The sequence below is a fragment of the Ranitomeya imitator genome, chromosome 2 (assembly GCF_032444005.1).
Source record: "Ranitomeya imitator isolate aRanImi1 chromosome 2, aRanImi1.pri, whole genome shotgun sequence".
Classification (NCBI taxonomy): Eukaryota; Metazoa; Chordata; class Amphibia; order Anura; family Dendrobatidae; genus Ranitomeya; species Ranitomeya imitator.
The window spans coordinates 688446752-688461996 of record NC_091283.1 but is presented as its reverse complement, the minus strand read 5'-3'; the positions used below and the strand labels follow the sequence as shown (position 1 = coordinate 688461996).

The following is a 15245-nucleotide window of genomic DNA, read 5'->3' as shown; positions in this document are numbered from 1 at the left end:
TTTATCATACTGTGTCTGATGCGCAGTTGTCACTTTATAAAATTTTTAGAATAACCTGACATTGGATGAGGATCATTGCTCTGCAGGTTTTCATGCTATATTTACAAAATATATAAAGGGGTTGTCCAATCTAAGACAAAAGGTTTGCAGCCTTCTGAATTGTGATGTTGAGCAGTCTACGCACTGTCAACTTTTCTCTTTATTCCTTATGCGGGTGGGAGGTCATGTGACCACATGTAGCCAATTTACATAGTTATGGTCATGTGTTGACAGGACTTCTGTACTTCTGTCATTTCTCTTCCATTGAGAGAAGCCAGATGAGACTAATCGGCACATGTCCGGAAGTGTGCAAATCACTTACATGCATTCACATGATAGCCCACCAGCATGGGGAATACATGGGAATCGCGAAAGTGTACTCATCAGCAGTTGAAGTCTGCAGACTTATTTTTGGGGGTTGGACATCCCCATTAATTAATGTATCAATTATATACAGCTTGTTAAGTGAAATGTGTGCTAATTATGTTCTTTGGGCTTCATTTGTATTGAGCAACACTTGTGCCCAATCATATGTTCAAAAAATAGGCCATTTTCTAGAGGCGGTTGTGAGTCCCAATGATGCTCATGATCCTATAGAATCTATACTGTAGTGTTGGGACAGGTAGATTGCTCACATGTGCCCTTTCTAGATATAGGACACAGCTTTGTACTGGCTTCTCGTAAGCAGATAGTTAAGAGATTATTTTTGTTTACTGGGTGAAACATTACTGTATACTGGAGTGGCGAATCCTCGTCTCTTCAGTACGTGTTTAAGTAAACATTAAATGCTAATGTACTGGTGAAAATATTTTTTGAGGTTTCAGACTACCCCCTCTCTGCTTATTACCCCTTTTTGTCATCCCATGGTCCCTTATTATTCCAACAAACAATATGAAATAACTCTGGGTCAAAGTATTGGCAGGTTGGAGGTTATCCATCACAGCGATGCATCTGGTTTACTTTTTTGCTTCACAAATGGAAAGAAAATGATATTCACAAGTCACTTGTATCATCTGGTCCATACTTTCCTGTTCAGATGTCCACCCCAATAATTCATTGTCAGCTAATACCTTACTTCAGTCATAATGTTCTGCAGATGTGGGTTGGCGAAATTCACACTCTGTCAATAAAATTCATATGTAGGTAATTATAGCAATAGTATGGCAAAAAAAAGGAATCAATCTTGTAACAGTAGGAAAAAACACTATAACTGTCAGAGCATAGTCATAGATTTGGTTGCAAAGTCTTGCTTTAATTCCAGTGCTTCAGTCTGTTTCAATAATAATATTCAGCAATGACAGGACCATTTACAATGATGCCATGGGAACTATGCCCACATGTATGCAACTCTCCGGCAGTGCACACAGACACGTATGGCAATAAATCCTAATATGAACAAATTTCATTTTTACACGTTTTTAATTGGCATTAAATTATTTTTCATGACTTTTTATTAGTTTTCTTATGTTCATCTAAGGATAGATGCACAACATTTTTCCTGCCAAATTTTTCAAGTGAAAGATGTTTCAGGAAATGCCGGTATTTTCCCCCCCTGAAGTGTGTTTCTTAGCTTGGTTTAGTACGGTCTTGAATTTTTTAGCCACTGTTGTTTTTGAAGTGTTTTTCCAACAATTTTCAGGTGTTTTTTCAACTGTTAGCAGTTTTTCTAGCAAAAACGATGGCATACGTTCAAAAAGGTGTCCAAACATCTTCTAGGCGTCTTTTGAGTTTTCCTATTGACTTGTATTACAACATATATTGCACCCTCAGAAAACACCTGAAGATCTGCTGACTTCTTTTTACCGCTTTCTGTCTTTGGAAACCTGAAATGGTTGAAAGGTGCTCAAAAGACTGAAGTTTTAAACAGCAAGTTGCTTTCATATAGAAATGCATATGCTGGTTCTTTAAAGTATTTAGTTACTCTTCCTTCAGGTGTGTTTTGGAGCAGACGAGCCTTAAAAAATGTTGTGTGCATATTCCCTAATAGTCCCTGCTGGATATGTAAAATGCCTGCTTTTTTCAGAGGCATAATTCCTAAGTTCTAATGTAAAAAATTGTAGTAAGTCCAGTTGCCCTGCATCATTTTTTTATACTGTAATCTTTGCAAGTTGCAAATGGATAATTGAGTCTCATCAGCTCACATGGAAATCTTTAGGGCCAAGCACACAAGATTCTGGTAAACATTCGGGCACTTTTCTGCAGTAAATAGGGTCCATTGAAGAATTATTTTTTAGTATGATCTTGGGTCTGTTTAGTTTAGCTGCCTATGATAGGGTCAAATTTGATTTTGAACTCTAGTCTACTTTGGAATGAATAATTCAGTTTGGTCTGGAGTTCGATGCCTCCTATGCCCCCACCCTGCAATTCATATGTATGTGAAGTGCTATTGTCCCTGCATGCTCCGACCATTTGTCAGGCAATGCTGATGGTTGTCAGTAATCAATTTTACTCTTGCTACAACTTTCACATGGATCAATGAAATGCTTGGAAGGGGTGGCTTCTTTCAAAGTTAGCAATTGGGTCCAACTTTTTCTATTTACACCCCTGTCTGCACCTGCTTTGGCTATGCCCTGACCTTCATTATTCAACTTCCTGTCAATGCTAAAAGCCCTGAGGATGCACTGTCTTTGCATTTCATCGCTCTTTCTCAGATGGAGCCAGAGAAAGGACATGTACATCCAGCAGCCACCTTTGACCACAGTAGGTTAAGTCATAAATGTTTGTTGGACAAAACATGGCTCTGTATTTATGTGTATTATTTGAGAAGTAGACTAAACTTCCCTATTACCCCACTCTCCCTAGTGTGTGACCCTCCAAATAGCATCACCTTTTTTTTCCACAAACTTTTTTGTCTGTTTAGTTTTGTTTTATATGTATCCCCAACACTTCCTAGATCCAAACATTTAAGGGACGTCCCCAATGAAAATTGGGACTTTTTGCAGTTTTTCTTTTCTATTTTTTTTTATTATGGATCTATATTTATGATATATATGATGATGACTGCATATTTTTATAGACATCCATCGGTTTTGTTTGGCATTAAGTATGCCTTGTCTCCTTAAATGTCATTTTTTTACATTTCTATATCTGTTATGTAACCAGAGGTGCATTTTCTAGTGAATTAGTGAACATATGCAGATGCTCTATGGTGGATCTGTAGCAATGCCAGAGGAAACTGCAATTCATTGCCAAGGAACTCTCCATCTCTGTTTTTTCCATATCTATGACATTGCATGTAAGATTCTGTTCGTACATTATTTTAATATATAGTGTGTAAGTAGATTGCATCTTAATCAAAGACTTTGCATAATATGCTAAACAATTATTTAATGTTTTGAACAGAATTTTATTTAGAAGTCTGTGACCCACAATCATTTTTCTGTCTATTGTGGGTATTTTCTCTACTTGTATTTCTATGTCTTACTGCATGGCACTGTATATTTGAAAGTGTGCCCCTATAGCAATCAGCTCCAGTTAAAATATGTCTTACCATGTGACAGTGAAGCTTGGCCATCAGCTTAATTGTTTGTGGATACCTATATGGTACGTACCTTAGAGACTTTTCTGCAGTGGATAAACCACTACAGATGAAATGCATGGAATCTGTGGTGACATCCAACGACATAAATTGACATGCTGCAGATTTAACATTTGCAGCATTGGTTAATTCCTTACTATCCAAAGCTTATGCATTTGATTTCCTAAAATCTCATTTGCAAAACTGCTTCTGTATTACACAGAAAATCAATAGGAAGAATCTTTGTATACTCCTAGTGTGATCATACCTTTAAAAGCCCCTAACTTCCAACTCTGAAGCAGTTAAATCCATTTACATATTAAATAAATAACATTAATTTATTAAAGGGGTTGTCCTGGCCAAATTGATACGTCTGCGCCACTCCCACTGCGCGGCCTCGCTCAATGCAAATGTATGGAGCTAGGCCATGCTCACCAGACGGGCTCTGACTGGGAGTAAGTATATAGTATACATACCTTCCGATCCTGTCTCAGAAACCTGCGAATCCCCGCAGCACACAGTGCATGCACTGGGGAATCCAGAAGTCTGCAGTTACATAGAGGGACTGCAGACTTATCAATTTGGACAGGACAACCCCTTTAATTACTTATAAACATAATTAAAAAAACATACCGTATTTAAAAACAGGAATATGGATCAAGGAAAAAACCTAACCACTATTCATAGGGACCTTGAACATACAGGAAAATCATATGATAGTTAAATCTCAATATCCATTATTTTGCACTGACCCCACTGGCCAAAGATTAAGAATAAAAAGTGTAAATCAATTACAAAACTCTAATAATGTTAATAACATAGCTAGCAGCAAGAATCCATATAAAAAGGCTTACAAAAATATACATATTATACCACAGGCAGGTAAACAGCACAAAAGCCCAGAACAAAGTGATAGTGTCAGATATCACCCTCCGTTCTTTAAATGCTCAGTCCTATAGTATGTTTCTTTATACTTATGGCAATGGGCAGAGAATGAGGTCACTACCATAATTTGCAGATACAATGCAGATGTAAAATGATTAACATACTATGGTAGTGTTTACATCCATAGACTTTCCTGACTAATGCTTGTATCACTGATAAAGCTCTCTCCTGGATTTTAGGGCAAGAAATTCTGCTATTGTTGTTGAGCTTATTTATCGTGATGTAAGCTGGCAACCGTAAAATCCCTAAAGTTGTAAAGGTCAAATGATATCCTACAGCCCACCATACACATTAGATGGCTGTTGAACAAACAATGTTTTGGATGATTGTTTGGCTGGCACTAGCTTATTTTTGGTAACCGATATGATTGGCATCTCAAAATTAGACATGCTTGATTGATATGTTCCTTGACAATAACTTTCCCAATCCTCCCATACAAATTAGAATGTCAATCGAACCCATTAATATTGGCAGGTTCAGCCAATATTAGTTTTGGGTATAGGGGAAAGGGGGTTTAAAACTTCTCTAACTGCTTTTTCTTACTCTTTACAATCCCTCTGAAAACCATAAAAAAATTGTAGATTATCATATTTTCATGGAGTAATGGTGTGGGTAGAGGGTAAAAAGAGAGATTAGGAGTTACAGTGGGGAAAAAAGTATTTAGTCAGCCAAAAATTGTGCAAGTTCTCCCATTTATAAAGAAAAGAGAGGCCTATGAGAGTCAAAATTGAGAAAACAAATCCAGAAAATCACCTTGTCTGATATGGCAAGATTTATTTTACAGACTATGGTGGAAAATAAGTATTTGGTCATTAACAAAAGTTCATCTCAATGTTTTGCTATATATTCTTTGCTGGCAATGACAGTGGTCAAACGTTTTCTGTAAGTCTTCACAAGGTTGGCACACACTGTTGGTGGTATGTTGGCCTATTCCTCAATGCAAATCTTCTCTAGAGCAGCGATGTTTTGGGCCTGTCGCTTGGCAACACAGTGTTAGGGCTAGCGGAACGCACCAAATAATAAGACAAATAGAGTAAGGTGCGTTCGCAGCCCGGGGTCCACCGTGCAGAGATGGAACCTGCTGCCAAGTAATGACGGACTATATGACGGTACAATGTGAATACACACATGGGTTAACCTCACCCTGTGTGAAGGAAGCGAACCCTGTTGCGTCACAGGGCCACGGTACCGCACCAAGAGTGCAAGCAAGGAGTCTCAGAACTCAATCCCAAGGCACAGGATTTGAGTACACAGACCTCATGCACTCGACACCGCTACTGGGGTGTCAGAGTGACAGAAATAGAAGCACGAGAGTGCATGCAGTGCCGCACTGGCGAACGCCACTAACCACCCAGGCTTGGGTCAGGAAAGCGCTGTAAAAGCGCACGGCGCCGCACTGGCGGTCACAGCAATAAGACGCTGTATTGTGTGTTTACGTGCTGATGGCTAAGTCAGGCGCTAGATAGCAATCCTTCATTTGCGACCAGTCAATAACACTAGGAATGGGAATGATTTAGGAGCTTTCATCCATCGACATACATCCATCAACACACACACATTATCAAGTCTATACTAGCGCATGGCCGTGTGGTCATGCGCAGCTTATATAGTTGCAGCACGTTCAGGACCTTCCAATAAAGGACCAATGGGAAGCTGCTACCGAAGTTTTGCACTTTCATGACCTTCCTGGAGGACCAATGGGATGTGCTGCAGTATCTGAGCATGTGACCCTCGATCTCCAACGGGAGATCTTGCCCTGGGCATGCTCAGAAAGAAAAAAGCAGGACTTAGTCCCAAAAGCATCTGCTCGCCGCTGCCCAACACTGACTTCAAAGGCAGAAGCAGGAAAAGCAGCAGTAACTCTTTGTACAGAGTGGGACTGAGCAAGACGCTGGGACTGACGTCTCCGCTGAGCAGACTCCACTGCGGCTGTAGAAGAATGGGAGACCACAGCAGAGATGGCTTGAGATACCCCCTGTGCAGAAGCGGGAACTCGACACCTAACACACAGACTTTCAATTCCCTCCAAAGTTTTTCTATGATGTTGATATCTAGAGACTGGCTAAGCCACTCCAGGACCTTCATATGCTTCTTACAAAGCTACTCCTTCATTGCCCTAGCGCTGTGCTTGGGATCATTATCATGCTGAAAGACCCATTCACATTTCATCTTTAATGCCCTTGCTGATGGAAGGAGATTTGCACTCAAAATCTCACGATACATGGCCCCATTCATCTTTCATGTACACGGATCAGTCGTCCTGGTCGAACCCATTAATATTGGCAAGTTCAGCCAATATTAGTTTTGGGTATAGGGGAAGGGAGGTTTAAAACTTCTCTAACTGCTTTTTCTTACTCTTTACAATCCCTCTGAAAACCATACAAAAATTGTAGATTATCATGTTTTCAGGAAGTAATGGTGTGGGTAGAGGGTAAAAAGAGAGATTAGGAGTTACAGTGGGGAAAAAAGTATTTAGTCAGCCACCAATTGTGCAAGTTCTCCCACTTATAAAGATAAGAGAGGCCTGTAATTGACATCATAGGTCGACCACAACTATGAGAGTCAAAATTGAGAAAACAAATCCAGAAAATCACTTTGTCTGATTTGGCAAGATTTATTTGTCAAATTATGGTGGAAAATAACCAGGTCTGCAAAAAAAATTTCTTCATGAGCTGTTTTGGTTATTCCACGTAATCTTTATGTTCATGAAAATCATTTTTTAACTGCATTGAGCTCACTAACACACACTAAAATCAATTCTTCTTCCCTGTGAGGCTTCTCTTGGTACATTTACACTTGAGTAGCATCTGGAATGTCTCTCTGAAGCATCCAACAGTAGTCTGCCATCATTGTAATGCTCCATCTTCCCTGGTATCTTCTTTCCATCTCTTTAATGTCCTGGTGGAATCGTTCACCTTGCTCTTCACTCAGAGCTCCCAAATTTTCAGGAAAGTTGTCAAGGTGGGTATGGAGGAAATGCACTTTCAAACTCATCAGGCACCCTAAAGCTTGAAATGCCTTCAGCATTCGTCCAACGATTTTTTTGTAGTCAGGGTCTTTGTTATTGCCTAAAAATTTCTCTACGACCTCTTTAAATGCAAACCACCCTTCTTTTTGAGGATGCGTCATGTTATTGATAAACTCTTGATCAGCTATAAGCCTTCTAATGTCTGGTCCGACGAACACACCTTCCTTCAATTTTGCATCCGAGAGGCCTGTAAACTTGGTGACCAAGTATTTGAAGCATTCTCCATCTTTTGGAAGTGATTTTGCGAATTGCTTCATCAATCCCAATTTTATGTGGAGAGGTGGTAGAAGAACTTTATGGGGAGGAACCAAAGTTTCTCGGAGGACATTTTTTTCACCAATTGTGAGCACCCTCGGCTGCCAATTCTTCTTGGTCCAGTGATTTTGTCGGTCTCGACTGTCCCATAGACACAGAAAACAAGGGTATTTGTTATACCCAGCTTGTTGCCCGAGCAGCATGCACAAGACTTTCAAATCCCCGCACACTTGCCAACCGTGGTTTTCATATTTAAGTTTACGAAGAACCAATTCCAAGTTCTCGTAGGTTTCCTTGAGGTGTACAGAATGACCTACAGGAATGGTAGCATAAAAACCGCCGTTGTGGAGTAAAACTGCTTTGAGACTTCTTTTTGAAGAATCTATAAAAAGACGCCATTGCACTGAATCATATTGGATTTTGAATTGACCCATCAAACCTTCGACATCGATGCAATAAACCAACTTATCTTCCTGGGCAAATTAAGGAACGAACTTGTTTTCATGATGCCTGGACCATGAAAAAGACACTCCTAGCAACAATAAATTTTTGCTTTTGAGCCTCGATCTGAGTAACTCAGCGGCATCTTTGGGAAGATTCAAGTCTCTTACCAAATCATTCATCTCCTCCTGGGAAAACAATTTTGATCTTGTATCATCTTCAAAGTCAGAACTTGATTCATCATCTGGTTCAGGTATGACTTCACCTTGATCGGAGCTAGTTATCTCTTCCAAGGTATCAGGGGCCTTGGGTACTGGTATATCTGTGCCATGGGGGATGGGACAAATTGCTGAGTGAATATTGGGGTATGAAATGGAATGCTTCCATTTTGAATTATACCCTTTGACATTGCATGAACAAAAGTATCAATCGTCACTATGGTTCTTTTGCTCTAGCCATACCATAGGAATCCCATAAGCTTTTTTCTTACTCTTGAACCAATTTCAGAGGTCCTCAACACACCGTTTGCACACTTTATGAGGTGACCAAGCTTTATCTTGATCTCCAAGCTTTAGTCTGAAATAAGCGAGGTATACTTTTTTCACAAAGTTTGTACTATTCAGCTGTTGCTTCAACACTGTATATTCACCACAAATGTAACAGAAACTGTCAGGCGAATTAATACACTTCTGCTGAGCCATAATGCTAATTTTGGGAAACATGGTTGAATATGACGAGCTAACACGAACTGAGATGAAAAAGTGTGAACAGGCGAGAACCAAGATAAAACAATTGAATCAAGCCCAAGCATGTCAGATCCTGCTCGTTCAGCTTGCAACATGTTGATGCTGGTTTCATTAGCTCACTCTGAAAGTTCTTTTCTTTGAAAGTTATATTTTTTAGCATTGTATACCTTCAATGCATTGATGTGAATTAATAGTAATTTTGACTTTCAAAACCCTAAGATAAAAAAAATACCAAAAATTGAGAAAAATATACTAAATTTGAAGAGAATTTTGCATTTTATGGTAAATCCTGACGTCCAAGATTTTTTCCACTATTTTTTTTTTCGTTTTCAGCACACCAAAATAGATGGAAATTAGATGAAAATAATCAAACAGCTTTTTAGTCGCAGACCTGTGTAAGTATTTGGTCACATAAAAACATGCAGGATTTCTGGCTCTCACAGACCTGTAACTTCTTCTTTAAGAGGCTCCTCTGTCCTCCACTCATTACCTGTAGTAATAGCACCTGTTTGTACTTGTTATCAGTATAAAAGACACCTGTCCCAAACCTCAAACAGTCACACTCCAAAGTCCACTATGGGGAAGACGAAAGAGTTGTCGAAGGATACCAGAAACAAAATTGTAGCCCTGCACCAGGCTGGGAAGACTGAATCTGCAGTAGGCAAGCAGTTTGGTGTGATGAAATCAACTATGGAAGCAATAATAAGAAAATGGAAGACATACAAGGCCCTGATAATCTCCCTCAATCTGTGCCTTCACCCAAGATCTCACCCCGTGGGGTCAAATTGATCACAAGAACGGTGAGCAAAAATCCCAGCACCACACAGTGGGACCTAGTGAATGACCTGCATATAGCTGGGACCACTGTAACAAAGGTTACCATTGGTAACACACTACGCCACCAGGGACTCAGATCCTGCAGTGTCAGAAGTGTCCCCCTGCTGAAGCTAGTACATGTCCGGGCCCATCTGAAGTCATATGGCCTGATGAAACCAAAGTAGAGCTGTTTGGTAGAAACAAAACTCGTTGTGTTTGGGAAAGACAGAATACTAAGTTGCATCCAAAGAACACCATACCTACTGTGAAGCATGGGGTGGCAACATAATGCTTTGGGGCTGTTTCTCTGCAAAGGAACCAGGAAGACTGATCTGTGTGCATGAAGGAATGAATGGAATGGGGCCATGTATCGTGAGATTTTGAGTGCAAACCTCCTTCCACCAGCAAGGGCATTAAAGATGAAACGTGGATGGGTCTTTCAGCATGATAATGATCCCAAGCATACCACCAGGGCAATGAAGGAGTGGCTATGTAAGAAGCATTTGAAGGTCCTTGAGTGGCATAGCCAGTCTCCAGATCTCAACCCCATAGAATACCTTTGGAGGTACTTGAATGTCTGTGTTGCCCAGCGACAGGCCCAAAACATCACTGCTCTAGAGAAGATCTGCATGGAGGAGTGGGCTAACATACCACCAACAGTGTGTGCCAACCTTGTGAAGACTTACAGGAAACGTTTGACCTATGGCATTGCCAAAAAGGGATATATAACAAAATATTGAAATTAACTTTTGTTAATGACCAAATACTTATTTTCCACCATAATTTGCAAAATAAATCATGCCAAGTCAGACAAGGTGATTTTCTGAATTTGTTTTCTCAATTTTGACTATCATAGTTGTGGTCTACCTATGAAGTCAATTACAGGCCTCTCTCATCTTTTTAAGTGGGAAACTTGCACAATTGGTGGCTGACTAAATTCTTTTTTTCCCCACTGTATAGTTTCCCAAACTCAAAGGTAAAAAAGCATGAAACAGACACCCATCCTCCAAAACCATAGTCAGTTGGGGTGTGGGTCAGAAGAATGAATTGCTTAGATTTATATTTGAACCCAATGGATCAGGTCTTCAAGAAATTCCTGTGCATTCTGTTCGTTTAGCTTGAGAGTTCGTCAAATCTTCAGATTTGATTGACTTTGTTAATTTAACCCTGGTGACCGGGAGGCTGAGTTTGCATCTACTGTAGTTGAATAGCATCAGAGGTTCGGCAGCCACTATGAGATGTGTGATAATATTAGATCTGGAAAGGATGTAGGATATTTTGGCCATGGTGATCATGTCTAGTGACAACTCATAGGTACTATGTGGGTTAAGTGAATAGGACCACCAAATATAAGAGCTGACTTGGGACGTACATATCCAGCAATATTTGGTTCTTCAGAGTATCTAAGCATGCGAGACTCTTGTGTCACATTATCTATTTGTTTTGCTCCTTTGTTAATTGTACCTTTGATATTTGAAATTATCTCAGTAACCTGTTTCAAAGCCTCAATAAACATCGAATCTAAAAAAGATATACATATATATATATTATAGGAGCTAACCAGTATGTTCTGTTCTGATATGAGTGAATCTAACCTTGCAATGTTTTGCAGACACCACAAATTCACAGAAAAGCACCTTCTGATCGTTTCTCCTTTTTATTACAATTCGATTTTTGTAATGTATTCGTTTTTGTGGATTTTTGTGACATTCCCCCTTTTTTCTTGCGCTTTGGGTATTATTTGGTAAACCCAAATATTTTTGCTCTTTCAAACACGCTCGGCAAAGGGAGATCAGCTCCATGCTTGGATTGAGTAATCAGGGCTTGGCTGAGAATGCATATCTGTGACAGACATGTAGGAGGGTTAATCAGCCCTTTGCTGAACTGAACTGCACCAGATTTTTAGGAATGAAAATATTAAAATATTGAATTAAAATAAAAGTAATGCTGAATTCTACTTACAATTGTCAGCGAAATATGAATAACATACATATAAATTAAATATTCTGTGTTATTTTATTTATTATTTTATTCTGTTATTTCAAGTGAGACTCAGTCTTTCATTAAAGCATATATGTCACCAGTATTCCTAATATAAACTGTCTAAATTGTTAAATAGACCTCTTTGCTTTGGTGAGGCTAGTGTAACTAGTTTGAAAATGATTGCTAGAATAACTGTAAAATCCTGATATTAAAATGAACATTTTCTGAGTCCAGCTAAAGAGTCCTAGCTCATTAGTAAAAGTGTTTTTAGTTTCTGACATTCAGCCTGACTGACAGCTGCAGCTTGTGCTGAGCAGTTGATATCTCATCAGCAGCAGGGAGGAGAGACACTGAGCAGATTCAACAGTGTCATCAGGTCTAGGAGATATGTTTAATAATACATGCCATTTATGTTATGAAGCCTGGTGACAAATTCTTTTTAACAATTGATATAGCAATATTAAGGTTTCAGCAAATAATGGTCATTCGTTGTACAATGATAAGTCAAACAAATAATTTGTAATACACCCTGTGTCAATTCCTCACAGTTTTCAAGCTATTTGCTCGCGTACATTGAATAGGAACCTTTATTGTTTCTTTTTTAGAAGATACAAAATCTACACTGGCCATATGATGTTGATTATGACCAGGACATAATTTGCATTCCCTGTAATTAACCCCTTTCTGACCTCGGACGGGATAGTACGTCCGAGGTCAGAAGTCCCGCTTTGATGCAGGCTCCGGCAGAGAGTCCCGCATCAAAGCTGGGACATGTCAGCTGTTTTGAACAGCTGACATGTGCCCGTAATAGGCGCGGGCAGAATCGCGATCTGCCCGCGCCTATTAACTAGTTAAATGCCGCTGTCAAACGCAGACAGCGGCATTTAACTACCACATCCGGCCGGGCGGCCGGAAATGACGGCATATGATCGGAGGTCGGCGATGCTTCAGTATTGTAACCATAGAGGTCCTTGAGACCTCTATGGTTACTGATCCCGGATAGCTGTGAGCCCCACCCTGTGGTCGGCGCTCACAGCACACCTGAGCCGATCGTGCTGTGCCTGCTTCTAGCCTCCCATGGAGGCTATTGAAGCATGGAAAAAGTAAAAAAAAAATGTAAAAAAAATGTAAAAAAAAATATAAAAGTTTAAATCACCCCCCTTTCGCCCTAATCAAAATAAATCAATAAACAAAAAAAATCAAATCTACACATATTTGGTATCGCTGCGTTCAGAATCACCCGATCTATCAATTAAAAAAAAGCATTAACCTGATCGCTAAACAGCGTAGCGAGAAAAAAATTTGAAACGCCAGAATTACGGTTTTTTTTGCGCCGCGACATTGCATTAAAATGCAATAACGGGCGATCAAAAGAACGTATCTGCACCAAAATGCTATCATTAAAAATGTCATGTTGGCATGCAAAAAATAAGCCCTCAACTGACCCCAGATCACGAAAAATGGAGACGCTACGAGTATCGGAAAATGGCGCATTTTTTTTTTTTTAGCAAAGTTTGGAATTTTTTTTCACCACTTAGGTAAAAAATAACCTAGTCATGTTAGGTGTCTATGAACTCGTATTGACCTGGAGAATCATAATGTCAGGTCAGTTTTAGCATTTAGTGAACCTAGCAAAAAAGCCAAACAAAAAACAAGTGTGGGACTGCAATTTTTTTGCAATTTCACCGCACTTGGAATTTTTTTCCTGTTTTCTAGTACACGACATGCTAAAACCAATGATGTCGTTCAAAAGTACAGCTCGTCCCGCAAAAAATACGCCCTCACAATGGCCAAACTGACGGAAAAATAAAAAAGTTATGGCTCTGGGAAGGAGGGGAGTGAAAAACAAACACGGAAAAACTAAAAATCCCGAGGTCATGAAGGGGTTAAAAAATGAAGTCAACTGTTGAATGACTAGAGTGTTGCATTGATACAGAAAGTATTTTTTAAAAGCTATAGAACTTTTTATTATATGATGGATTAAGTTTTAAAACCATGTTGAACACATAACACCCTCTAAACCTCCTATCTTTATAATGCATTTTCTTTCTTTTGAACTTCTTTTTGTTTTTTGCTACTAACTCAATTAAAGAAACAGCCTAATTTTGAACTTGGGACACAACATTTTTTTATTTTTCACCCTCACCTAATGTATTGAAAAACAATTTTTTGAGTGTTGGAGGAACAGTTGAATAATAAAAAACAGCAATTATGTCTTTATGACTGACATGTTAACTTTATTCTGTGGCTCAGTAAATTATAAGATTATATAAATACCAAATATATATATATATATATATATATATATATATACCGTATATATATATTTATACAAGTTTTTTCTCTATTTGCACAAAAAAATTAACTGACTGAACTGTATGAGGGCTTGTGTTTTGCAGGAATGAGATTATGTTTTAATTAGTGTAATTTATGGAAGACAAATTTTTGTTTAGTTTTTTTTATCAAAGATAAACAAGCAACAACAATTTACAGTTTTCAGTTTATATGTTATGAAAATATTTTAGTTTTGGTTGCTCCAAACACGATTTACCAATCATTTGTAGATTTGTATTTTTATAATCAAGCATTTTTTTGTAGAAAATGTTTTTTGTGTGTTATATTTTTATATTTTTTTTAACTTGATTTTTTATCATGTAAAAGGACTTGATTGTTCGAATAGTATTCTGCAATACTTCTTTATTGCAGAATATTAGGCCTGTCATTGTAACATATAACAGCATCTGGTATGGCTTAATAGGTATACAAAGATGGCAGACCTTTAAGGCATTATTAGGTCCCAAATGCCATGACAACCAATAAAAGGGGAGGTCGGGTGAAAACAAGTTATCGACTATCAATCAGATAGATGATAATTTATTGATCATTGGAGGATTGACCTCTGCTGACCTGCACCGACTGGCAGAACAGAGCAGGGCACTTTTATTCCCATTTGAATGAAGCAGCAGTGCTCATGCTCCACCATCACTTGGCTTTTCTTGGCAGCGTCACAATGAATGGACCATCAACCAGGTATGTGCCCTGTCACTCCATTCAAGTGGTGATAAATGTTCTCTGTTGAGGTAAAAAAATTCCTTGTTTTGCAGATCGGTGCAAATCACAGCATTCAGACCCTCATTGATCAATAAGTTGTTAGCATCTATCCTCTGTAAGTGATGATAACTAGTTTTCACCAGACAACCACTTTAGGAACTATGTTACAATGTTGGCAGCGGGTTTATAGGGTGACAGAGGTGGGCAACGTCACTATTGATCAGTGTTAAATGACCAGGATATTTGTTGTCTCCAATCCTATGCCTGTACCATTCCAATGCTGTACATATAGGATGGATTGTATTAAGTCCTTGGTGGCCACACTATTTATATAGTGAATTTGCCAATGGGTAAAAATGATCAGTGCAGTAAAGAAATGGTAATAGAAACTGTCAAGAAGCAGGCTGCCTGCCTTATAATAAGC

The 15245-nt window shown here is 38.9% G+C and overlaps 1 protein-coding gene across 8 annotated transcripts in view; it reads left to right on the top strand.

Moving 5' to 3' along the window:
• The window catches only part of KCNMA1 (potassium calcium-activated channel subfamily M alpha 1), a 1262580-nt gene that overhangs the window by 854069 nt on the left and 393266 nt on the right, over window positions 1-15245 (top strand). The window lies entirely within an intron of this gene.